Below are 12,001 nucleotides of genomic sequence, written 5' to 3'. Positions count from 1 at the left end.
GGGCATCTGCACAAGCAGCTCCTCAGCCGTTCCCTAGGCAGGAGAACTGGGAGTTTTTCATTGATTAAATCCACTCCAATGAGAGAGTTTTGTGGAGTCAGCAGAGATAAAAAGCCAAAACATTGTGGAGGAGAGGCTTTTTTTTCTTGCTCTTGATAAAGGCACGTACAAAGACCGACTGAGTTTACCAGAACGGGGCCATGATTATTGAAAACGTATCAAATGTCCCTTTAAAATTCCAAGGGTTGAATTATACATCATCAAGGTATATTAACACTTTTTGTTGGCCATTTTACAGCCATGTGTGTGTCGTGCGTGCCACAAGGGGGTTTTTTTATGCCTACTTGGGTAATTTCTCTGTGAGGGGATAGATAGAAATCAGGAGTCATTAAGCTCTTTAGCCACTGATAGGACTGCTGGTGTTTGCAGCCTGGGGAACCAAAAGCTTCAGATTGGAAGAAAGGACAAATCAGCAATGGGTTTTTCAGAAGCTGAATGATCAAATTTGATTTAACACCCTCAGGAGTATCTGTATGACAAAAATTGATGGAGGCGTTGAGGTTCTTATATGAAATAAAACTGCAGCCCCCTTGCATTTCTCTGTGTTATTAATAAATCTATATTTTAGTGCTGAGGGTCTCATCAGGACTATTCTAGGGTTGGAAGAATACCTCTTTTGAAGGTCTTTTTAATAACTTCCCCCTCCCCACCGCCCCAGTCAACCTCCAAACTGTGGTAGTTTAGTGAGAAAGATGATACTAAGGTAACATCAGCTGACTTTACAGGACTTGAAACACTGGGAAAAAACCCAGGGCCATGCAAATCCCTGCCTTGGAGCTGGAGCCACTCCTCACAACCCACAGATCAGAGAATTTTGTAGATATCAAAAGTTGTTCCTTTGGGTTTTACTGCTTCAGGTTGAAGGCATTAACAGTTTATATGTGCAGTATTTCTGAGTGCAGAACATCTGGAGATTTCTGTTCCTGCTAAAGGAAGTGCTTTTTCCAAAAAGCATCCGAAGTGTTAGCTTGGATCCTGGGACGCTGAGGGATTACCCAGCAACACAGTTCCTGCAGGAAGAAAAGATGTGGCCAGCCACCAGAAATGTGGGGGGCAAAATGGGGCTTCTGTGAGTCACCTGAATGTGCTTGAGGGGCAACGTTTGAGGAACCAGGTGGACATGAGGAAAAATACCCGAGTGATGCTCAGAGCAGCTTCTCAGAGAAGCTCTGAGAAAACACCCAGAGCAGCAGGAGGGACACAGGCTTGCCTGAACATAAGGAATTTCTGAGGCTCTTGGGAAATCAGATGTTTTTCCCTCATTCTCTGCTTGTGCTGCTGCACTTTCGTTGGGTGACGGATATGAAGCGTGGTAGAACTGCTTGAATTTTTAGGGGATTGGAATGTTAGTTGTTAAAACTGCTATCTGTCCCATGAAAAACTTTAACAGCAACCAAAGTATCCATCTGAAAGAGTTTCAAGGACAAAATTTTATGTACTGATATCTGCAGGGGAATCTACAGCATCGGGAATTTCCTTTCTTTCGAAAATGCTGTTCTCGTTCCATTCCCAAAGTTCATGTTCAAAATGTTACGGGTTTTTTTTAACATTTAAAATAAAAACTTGATCTAAATTTCTAAAGTTCCCATAAAAGAAAAGCTATTTTTCAGACTCTGCTGTTATCTGAATTAGGACCAGATTCTGCTCTTTGCTTCTCTTCTAGCCTTGGGGCCCTGAATCTACATCTTGTTTTACTGCGGACATTTATGGGATGTAATTAGTTTTCTCATTTAAAAAAGAAGGAAATCCTAGGGATTTTTTCTGTGCTGCTTTGAAAGGAAACTCAGCTGTCACTGTGGAGCATGGTTTGGGCTGTCAGACATGATGCAGGGAGCCTGGTTTGCACTCACTGTACCAGTCTTGTGAAAAATATGGGGTGGGAGCATGTTTGTGTCTCACAGTCAGTGTTTCATTTGCTCCCTGTTTGGCTCTTTTTATTTTCTATTCTCATGAATTTACAACAAAATCAATGGCTTTTGCCTTTCCTTATTCACCCTCTTCTATAGTTGGCACACCTCAGATTTTCTTCCTCTTCTTCTGTACATGAACACATTCTTCTATGACATTTTCTTTCCCATATTTTTCAGTCTGTTTCCTTTCCTCTCTGATATGTTTTCAGACTCTTTCATTTATCCACCTATCTTTATCTGTCTTTCCTTTATCCACCTCATTTTTCTTAGTATCCCTGCTTTTTGATCTCTCTCAATTCCCCCTGTTTTGCCACCCCCTTCATCTCCTCATAATTTCTCCTGGCTCCCTCACCATACTCTTCATCACTCTTTGCTCTCTGACTCTTTCCTGCCACCTCCTTCCTGGGCCTCCTCCCTGGAATATATGGGGTCTGTTTGCATTCAGACAAGGATCAGTGTGTACCCATCATCTACAAAGGCCACTGAATAGTCTGTGGATTGTTACAGATCATGTTTTTTAATGGCCTTGTACCACCTTATAGAAAGATTTGGTGTCTTCTCTGTGTACTTGAGACCTGACTTCTCTCAGCAGCATCTCTTTGATTTTGAAGTTGTGTTCATGTGACAGAAAGCAGTTGATCCACCCTTCTTTTGCTGCATTTCTTCAGTGAAAGAATGTAAATTATTAATATTTTATTAGTCATATTAATGAATTTATTAATTTTAATCTCTGTTGCAAATGCTTTTATGGGGAAACCATCGCTATTTTGAAAACTTTCCCAGCTTGGCTTAAGGTGCTTTCTCTAACATATAAATAGGAAAGTTAGAAGCCCAGCTTAAACAGAAGTTGCTGTTATTTACAAGTCTGCCACAGGTTTTAGTAGGCAGGAGGTTCTCTCCCTCTGCGATGTGCCAATATTGGCAGGTGACCTCGTGTTCACTGGAAGGATGATCTGAAGGGGCAGTTACAGATTTCACATGATTGTGCTGCTCACCCCTAAGAGGAGAAATAACACCTGTCTTTGGGCTGCAAAAACAGTGTAATGGGAAACCCTGACAGAGCAGAATCAAATTTTCACATTTCCATGCTTTGAGGCTTGTTTATTTGTTTGTTTTTTGTTTAGTTTTGGTTTTGAATCTGGGCTGCTTCTCTCAGAAGAAAAAGCTCCAAAACCTCTGTACTTAGCAATAGCTTACTTTAATATTAAATGACAGCACTGTGCAATACTAAGTTATTAAGCATCTAGTCCTGAGCCATCCAATTATTCTGTGATGTAAATAAAACAAAACCAACATTAACTCAAAAATGAAATTCACTGCAGTTGAGACAAGCAAAGCCAAAGACCAAAAGTTCATTAGAACTAGATGAAATTCATATCCACAATGGTAATTAGCTTGAAACATCTTGGCATTATCTGAGGAGGATGTGGATAATGGGCTTCAATATCCCTGAAGATCTTCTGTTTCTTGAGAAAATAAACCATTTATGCTTTGAAGCTGCTTCCACTTTTCTCAATCAACCTCATCTGAGAAGGGCTATTGATCTGATAATTTACTTGTCAAAACGTGTTAGTCAAGGCAGGACAAAAGCAACAAGGCCAAGACGTGGGGGTAATCCAAGAGATGGATTTGTCCTAATGGCTTTCAGGTATTACAGCCATTGTATTGGAGATCAAACACATGTCTGAAACAATTTAGTCTAAGCCAGGCATCATAAGGTACAAAACAAACAGGCCAACAATTGTTAGTTTATGCAAGGTGGCTAGAGAAAGATAAAACCAAGTATGTCCTCACACAGCAAAGCACCTGCTCACTTCACTTGGGACCCAGGAGCAGTGCAGTCCTTACTTAAATACTTGTGTACAGAACAGTGGAGTAGAAACACAGAATGTGCTGAGTTGGAAAAGACCCACAAGGATCACTAAGTCCAGCTCCTGGCCCTGCACAGGCCCATCCCCAAGAGTCACACCCTGTGCCCCAGAGGATCATCCAAACCCTCCTGGAGCTCTGGCAGCCTTGGGGCTGTGCCCACTGCCCTGGGGAGCCTGGTCAGTGCCAACCACCCTCTGGGGGAAGAACCTCTTTGTAATACCCAGCCTAAACCCCCCTGACACAATTCCCTGGGTGCTGTCCCTGGTCCCCCCAGAGCAGAGCTCAGTCCCTGCCCCTCCTCTGCCCCTGCCCAGGGAGTTTTAATTGCAGTGAGGTCTCCCCTCAGTCTCCTCTGCTCCAGCTGAACACACCAAGTGCCCTCAGGGTCCTCAAACGGCTTCAAATCAAGGCCCTTCCCCACCTTCGTTGCCTCCTTTGGACACTCTCTGATGGCTGAACATCTTCCTTATATTGTGGTGACCAAATCTGGCACTTGCCCTTGTTGAACTTCCCATGGGTGGTGATTCCCAGCCCTTGGATCTGTCCAGGTCTCTCTGCAGGGCCTCTCTGCCCTCGAGGGGCTCAACAGCCCCTCCCAGTTTTGGGTCACCTGCAAACTTGCTCAGTGTCCCTTCCAGTGCTGTGTCCAAGTCATTGATGGAGATGTTGGAGAGCACAGGGCCCAAGACGGAGCCCTGGGGAACCCCAGTAGTGACAGGTCACAGTCTGATATCACCCCAGTCAGTGTCACCCTCTGTGCCCGACCCCAGAGCCAATTGCTCACCCAGCACAGGATGTGTTTATCCAGCTCTGGGCTGGACAGTTTGTCCAGAAGGATCCTGAGAGAGAGTAACAAAAGCTTTACTGAAATCCCAAAAGATCACATCAACTGGCTTCCCTTGATCAGCCAGATGGGTCACCTTGTCATAGAAGAAAACCAGTTGGATAAGCAGGACTTTCCCCTCTGGAAGCCCTGCTGGCTGTGACCAATGACTGCCTTGTCTTTCAGGTGTTTTTCAATCCCTCCCAGAATAATCTTCTCCATAACTTTACCACGCACTGAAGTGGCACTGGCAGGCCTGGAGTATCCAGGGTCCCCCTTCTTGCCCTTCTTGAAAACTGGGACAACGTTCACCAGCTCCCAGTCAGCTGGGACCTCCCTGGATTCCCAAGACCACTCAAAAATCACCCAGAGAGGTTGTGCAATGACATCATCAGCTCTTTAATGAATCCCACCAGGCCTCACAGATTTGTAGGATCCAGCTTGAGCAGCAGATCCCACAAAATTTGAGGGTTGACTGGGAGTTAATCATTCTCACAGTCATGGTCCTCCAATTCAGGACACTGAAACCTTCTTGATCTGTCATGTGTGCTGAGGACAGAGGCAAGAATGGATGATGGACCAAGGGGGTTTCAGTGCCCTGAGAATCACCTCAAGTGCCCTGCATCAACTTAAGTCAGTGCCATGTCAGATCAGACATTTTCTTCATCAGAAACCTGGGAAAGCAAATATGGAACAGCTGGCAAAAAGCAAAGACGTTGCAATAGAAGGAACCATCAGAATGGAAATTCACAGGTTTTACACCTAATGTTTTAAAAAGGGAACAAATTAACAATGTCAAGCAAATTCTCATGTGTACATGAGAAAATGGATAATGATAAACAAAACTAGAGTAAATGAGTGCCTGAAGCATCATGAGAGGATGAGGTTTGAACAGTACAATGAACCATGAAAGTTCCTTTGCAGAAAGGCTACCAGCACTCAGTGAGGTCTCTCATTCTCTTAAATATGAGCTCCTGATCCCTCCTGAAAATAGATAACTTGGTTAAACGGGTTATAGCTGATCTAGTTCTTGCTTTTGTGTAGGAGTAAATGTAACAAATGTCCCAGAAATACCAGGTTGTGCACATCTGACTTTGCAAAAGTCAGTGGAAGGCAGTTTAAGACCTTTACTGTTTCAGTGGCACATCACTCGCTGCGAGTTCTGGGGAGTTGCACTGCTATAAAATTAGCTTTTTTCCGTAATAAGTAATGGAGAAGATGGGCAGGTTTGGAGACCATTGAGAGAAACCGTAGCATTGGGAGAAGTGACACATTAGTGATTCAACTGAAACCAACCCAATCTATGCTTTTGAGTGAAACAGAGTGAATAGTTGCATTGAATTTTGGTATAATAATGCTACATCAGTTCAGGAGAATGTCTTACCTTTAGGCTCGAGAGGTCTGGTGTTCAGTGGTTTCTCCTCAGATCTGTGAAATCAAAGCAATCTGTTTCACTGGCAGAAGTAAAAAGGAGTAAAATCCACACATGGTTGGTGCTGGATTTACTTCTGGGTTTATGCAACATAAGAAAAACCCAACCTCCCACCCCCTGTTGATATTCCACGGTCACTGTTGCCACAGCTTCTCTCCTTACTTCCAATTGCTTGGAAATTCATAATGTGAGTTGTCTTTCATTCTCATGATGATCTAAACCATTTCAGCCAGATTTGATCTTGTTTCTTTACCCGTTGCCCTAATTTTGAGAACCTCGTGGCCAATATGAGACAGGACTTTGCTTTGCATTTTAAATGCTTTATATCTCAGAGAAGAGAAATGGAGAAAGTATATTGATGATAGAGACACAGAAAATGGCAGAGCTTTTGGAATGGAACAATACCAGGCAAAGTATTTGTTGAAAAACTTAATCCAGAGCATCTCATTATGTTAATTTAATAATGGTAACCACCCAGAAACTGTTAATCCCAACCTTCTTTTCTCTTTCATACTTAATTAGAAAGAGGTTAGCAGAAGACTGAATGTTTCAAATTTGTATAACAAGCTTATCTGACTTGATTCTGCTTTCATAGAAAAAAAGTGGTAAAATTTTAAGGGATGTGTTCTTAGTTAAAAGTTTTTTCACTTGCTTGGGGAATAAAGACAGCAAGAGCAGAGCTTTAGGAATAATGAAGGGAAGAGAGAGGCAATAGGAACAGGAACTGAAAGGTGGCTGATGTACAATAATCATTCTCAGTAATGTTTTCAGGACTTCAAATTGTAAATGTTTTTAGGGAAGGAATTTTCTTTACTCTGTGAATACCTGGTGTATTTCTGATCGCTGCAAAACTAATCCGTGGTGCATCATTATGGCTCAAAATGTCAAATATATGCACTATGTACATATATATTCTCATATAAAATGAGGTTTCCTAAGTGCTTCAATACTTTACATTAAATTCTTACATTCTTTGCATTTTAGATTACAAGCTCTAGTGATAGTCATGACCAACTCATTAAAAGAAAAATAACATTTCAATTAAATAACTGATTTACATCCGACATTCATAGTTTTGTTAATTCATGTTACAGTCATAACATTTTTCACACCTTAGTGATTTACTGTGCTGGGAGGGATGGATCTGAACATTAAACCTGAACATTAAACCAGGCTGTGCTGTTGGTATCTCAGAATCTCTGAAATCAGTTTTAGTTGTTCTATTACACCTACTCTCTAACTAATCCTAGAAAAGAATTTTAAGGACCTCACACTATTCAGTAATGCTTGCCATATTATTCAGTATTAGACAGTTCTCAGTAGTGCTGATGGATGACTGGAGATAAATCTGTACATTTTTTTGTTGCAAAGGAGTTTGAAACAGAGGGGAAAAGGAATCCCCCACGAATTTTCATTTTTACTTTTCTATCATTTAAAAATTAGGCTACAGGAAATGAAGATCTAATTGCCCTACAAAAGTATCAGAGATTGCCGTCCTCCTTCAACAAATGGAGTGAAAGTTGTCAGAAACCTTTACTAGAATTAATTTTAAAGCGTAAAACTCATTCAGTGTCCGTGCAAGAGCCGCAAAGCTGCGCAGCCGTGAAATGAGGCAGCACGTTCAAAGAAAGAGTCGTTAAATCCTTCAAATGTTCACAACTTCCACCTTCTTGTTTTCTGTACAAGAAAGGCAGGGGCATCTGATCTCTGTTAATGCCATCAGTGTGTTCACAGTTTTCAAAATTTTATGTATATCATAAAAATCTCTCCTATAAATCTGAACATATACGATGATGGATGATGTTTATAAATAAGAGTTGCTGCTACAACAACAAAAAATTCTGGTAATGGTTTAAAATAACCCAATCTAACATTTAGTGAAATCTCTCAAGCAGAAAACTACATTTAACTCTCCACAATGAAAAAACTACTTATTCTCCCCCTATAATATAAGGAATTTGAGGTCAGTACGAGACAAAACTCTGTAAGAAGTAAAAGTAGGTTTCATATGAAAAGATATTTCTGAGCATTAACTGTCCAGTTTCTAAAGGCAAATTTATAATTTAAAATGCAGAAAGGAAATACTATCTTGCCCATAAAGGAGATTTGCAGAAATTAATATTTTAATTTAATTTAAAATCATCTCCTTTTTTAGTATATTCAGGTTTTATTTCACAAAAACTGGTAAGTAGTTATTACCTTCATGTTTCAATCACAGAGTGCTGCTATTTTTAAAGTAAATGATGTATATCTATTTAGGCCCACATATCGGCAGAATATTTAAACTGTAGATTTCTCTGGCCCCTGCATTTTCATTTTAACTTGCTAAACAATCCATATCCCATCTACAGTTCTCACTGGGGCTGCACCTTCCTAAAATATTTTATTCTAATTCAGAACAACAGTGAAAAAATATACATTTATTAATAACTTACGAATAAAAGCGAAACATCCACTTAAATCACAAATAGTTTACTCACTCCGGGCATGTCGCTGAGGAAACTCTACTTCCAGACAGACCCGCAAGTCACAGCTGAAGTGCTGTGCACCGAGTGGCAGTTCTGGCTTCTCTCATTGCCAGAAATTTCACTGCAAGCCAAGTGAAACTAATCCTGCTAAATCCTTTCATTTATCTAGAGCTTCTTAGGTAACTCAGCTCTTCAGGCCTTTACATAGATTCATTTTTCCCAAAAACAAGCCACCCCAGCGACGGAGGGACCCGAAGGGCTGCGGTGGCTCCTGGCCCTGCGGTGTGAGCCCGGGGCAGAGGCACGGCAGGACGTGCTCATGTATCTGGTTTAACTGGATCAGAAATGAACCTCCAAACGCATTCACCACATACCTCTCTCACGGGCCTTCTGCTGGCTGTGCTTTGAATGTTCTGGTCCTGCTTCCTCGTCCCATAAATCGGAGGGGAACCCTCAGTCAGCGAACGAGGGATGTGAGCGGTTCTTGCTTATATGGAGCGTACAGGACGCATTGGCAGGGGCTGTACTTTGGAAGGGTTATAATTTTTTCCTCCCTCCGTAATTTGAGGCCAAATGGGAATTATTCTGTCGGTTCATATGGGCCTTTAATTACACAATAAAATTTATACATCAGGTAGGCAGGGCGTGGGAGCCCTTCAGGCACAGCGCACATTTCTGGAGGGGGAAGCAACTTATAATTTAATTTTTCTCTGCGTGTTGTGTGTCTGTGTCTGTGACCTGTTGGCTCCTTGTTTTGTGCCTTTGGTATTGGCAGCTACTAAAGGCTGAAAGCAAAGGCCCATCACACAGGGAAGTCTATTGGTTCAGTACCTTCCTTTCATGGGTTATACAATGGCCTGAGTTGGAAGGCACCTTAAAGATCATTTAGTTCCAAACCCTTGCCATGGGCAGGAACAACTATCCCAGGTTGCTCCAAACCCCTTCCAACCTGGCCTTGGACATTTGCAGGGATGGGGCAGCCACAGCTTCTCTGGGCAACCTGTGACAGGGCCTCCCCACCCTCACAGGGAAGGATTTCTTACTGAAGTCTAATCCAATTCTACTGTCTGTCAGTTTGAAGCTGTTCCCCCTTGTCCTGTCACTCCAGGCCCTTGCAAATACCCTTTCTCCATCTTTCTTGTCGGTTCCCCTCAGGCCCTGGTTAGGTCACCCCAAAGCCTCCTCTTCTCAAAGGAGGTACCTTCTTCCTTGAAGGGCCAGAATGTTTGGTCTGACGGGGTTTTTGGGTTTTAAGAAAATAAATTAAAAAAAAATCCCCTCAAAATAAATTAGGTTTTGCTAATCAGGCATTTCACCTCCTCCAGGGGCATGAGGCCTCAGGGCCTCCAGAGCCACAGTCCTATTTCCACATCAGTAATGGTGGCAACAGTAACCTCTGAGCATCCAAAATCAAGTCACTGTGTGCTGAGTCACTGTCAGATTTATCGGGGATTAAAAAAGGTCAGTGAGCAGTGGGGAATGTAGAGAAAGCAAATGCCTCTCACTGGCTTCTTTGTCCCGCTGTCTCGCTCATCCCCTGCCAAGAGGTTCTGACTTAGACCCCAGGCTCTTCTGCCAAGGAAGATGTTGGCTTGTAGTAAAATGTGCAACTGAGGATTTGGGGTTGCTTCTCTTTTGACCCTTTCTACAGTTGGAAACCTCCTCCTTTCCCCAACAGACGAGCATTTCCTTCCCTCCCAGCCCCAGGACACTCTCTGATCCTACAGGTGCCACAGCTCTGGTCCAGCAACTTGCTCAGGAAAGAGAGGAGAATGAATGGCTGGGGGAAGGGGAGGAACAGGCTGGCACTGGCTCCTCTCTTCCCACTCCTGAAGTAGAGAAGGGACACACGGTGGGACTGTCATGGCCTGGAGACAGGAGACAGGGCAGGGTCAAGTATTGCAAAAGAGGATCTGACTTAGCCATACAGGGCCGGAGGGTGAGGCCTAAAGCTGCCCTAATGAATATTGTGGGATTTGATGCCTGGTTGTAATGCATTGCTGCTGCTGGGGGGTTGGTGTGTCATCCACCCTGACACTGAGAGCGTTGTGGGTCAGATGCTGCACAGCACCTGTGTCCTGAGTCAACACTGTGCCCGGGCACTTCTGACTTCAGGGACGTGGCCAAAAGCTTCCTGTGTTGGGCAGCACGTGGCAGGGTTCACAGCATTTTGTGCAGTCTGACTCATACAATCACAGACTGGTTTGAATTGGAAGGCACCTTAAACACCATCTCATTCCACCCCCTGCCATGGGCAGGGACACCTTCCACCAGCCCAGGTTGCTCCAAGCCCCATCCAACCTGGCCTTGGACACTTCCAGGGATCCAGGGGCAGCCACAGCTTCTCTGGGCAACCTGTGCCAGGGCCTCCCCACCCTCACAGGGAAGGATTTCTTCCCAATATCCCATCTAACCCTGTTCTCTGTCAGTTTGAAGCCATTCTCCCTTGTCCTATCACACCAAGCCCTTATCCAAAGTCCCTCTCCAGCTCTCTTGGAGCCCATGCAGGCACTGGAAGCCTGCAATAAAATCTCTCCAAAGCCTTTTCTTCTCCAGGATGAAAAATCCCAATTCTTTCAGCATTTCCTCATAGGACAGGTGCTCCAGCCCTCTGATCATGGTGTTCCACTTGTACAAACCATACCCACAGAAAAGAAAGGTGCAGATAACACTGCAAGAATTGTACTTTTCTTTGCCTCTGTCTTCTCCTTGGTCCTCATCCTCCATTGTGTGAGGCAAGGCCTGGGAGGAGAGGCTGCTTTTCAGAGGGACCAAATGGGCCCTGTATTGGTGAGCATCAAGGGGATGACACCAGGACAAGGAGAGAGAGGAAGAAGCCTTGAACTATGGGATCCAGACCATTTCCTGCTTCCCTGATGCCTGGGGAGGACACTTTGGTGAAGCGAGTCCTGCTTCTGCAACACCTGCTTGGCTGGTGGTCCACCCACCTCTACTAACTAACAGCGGATATTTTTTAATTTCATCCTAATATTTCCTTCATTAAATCCTCTACATCAATGCAAAGCAAATAAAAGATCATTTATATCTCTGACACAGAAGGCCGTTTATGGAATTTGACAGTCATAACAAGAACTAAATCCATTGCTTAAACTTGATAATGGGCCAAAATCAGGGCAGCTTTGATTGTTCAGAGGTGTTATCCTAAATCCAAATGAGCAGCCAACTGACCAAGGCTAACATCTGTATATATATATATATTGATATCTATCTCAAAATTTTACTGTATTTCCCACTTTCCAGCTCTAAATGTCCCCTGCTCAGTGTCACACTCTTGCCATGTTACCCCCTCCCATCATACATTTTAAATTCCATGATTCTTTAGAATACGTGAATTTATAGCCTCACTTTTGTCCCCAAACCAACTACATTTTGATGAATGAGCTATTCAGCTGTCTGATGAGTACTATATAATGAA

At 43.2% G+C, this 12,001-nt stretch overlaps 1 protein-coding gene and 1 long non-coding RNA gene across 9 annotated transcripts in view; one reads left to right on the top strand and one right to left on the bottom strand.

Moving 5' to 3' along the window:
• The window catches only part of LOC135423771 (uncharacterized), a 47,838-nt gene that overhangs the window by 9,515 nt on the left and 26,322 nt on the right, over window positions 1-12,001 (top strand). The gene's annotated exons all lie outside the window — the stretch shown is intronic.
• ASIP (agouti signaling protein) overlaps window positions 1-12,001 on the bottom strand; it is a 42,717-nt gene that overhangs the window by 24,523 nt on the left and 6,193 nt on the right. Inside the window, exons 1-2 of one of the 2 annotated variants that reach the window (XM_064674324.1) lie at window positions 8,578-8,654; window positions 6,050-6,093 (exon numbers count right to left, since the gene is read on the bottom strand). The gene's annotated coding sequence lies outside the window, so the exon portion shown is untranslated. Of the gene's footprint in view, window positions 1-6,049; window positions 6,094-8,577; window positions 8,655-12,001 lie in introns of those variants that run through there. The other variant, XM_064674325.1, reaches the window with a different exon arrangement.

This window comes from Pseudopipra pipra, chromosome 17 (genome assembly GCF_036250125.1).
Source record: "Pseudopipra pipra isolate bDixPip1 chromosome 17, bDixPip1.hap1, whole genome shotgun sequence".
NCBI classification, from domain to species: Eukaryota; Metazoa; Chordata; class Aves; order Passeriformes; family Pipridae; genus Pseudopipra; species Pseudopipra pipra.
The sequence above is the reverse complement of the archived record's forward strand: the minus strand, read 5'-3'. Positions and strand labels throughout refer to the sequence as shown.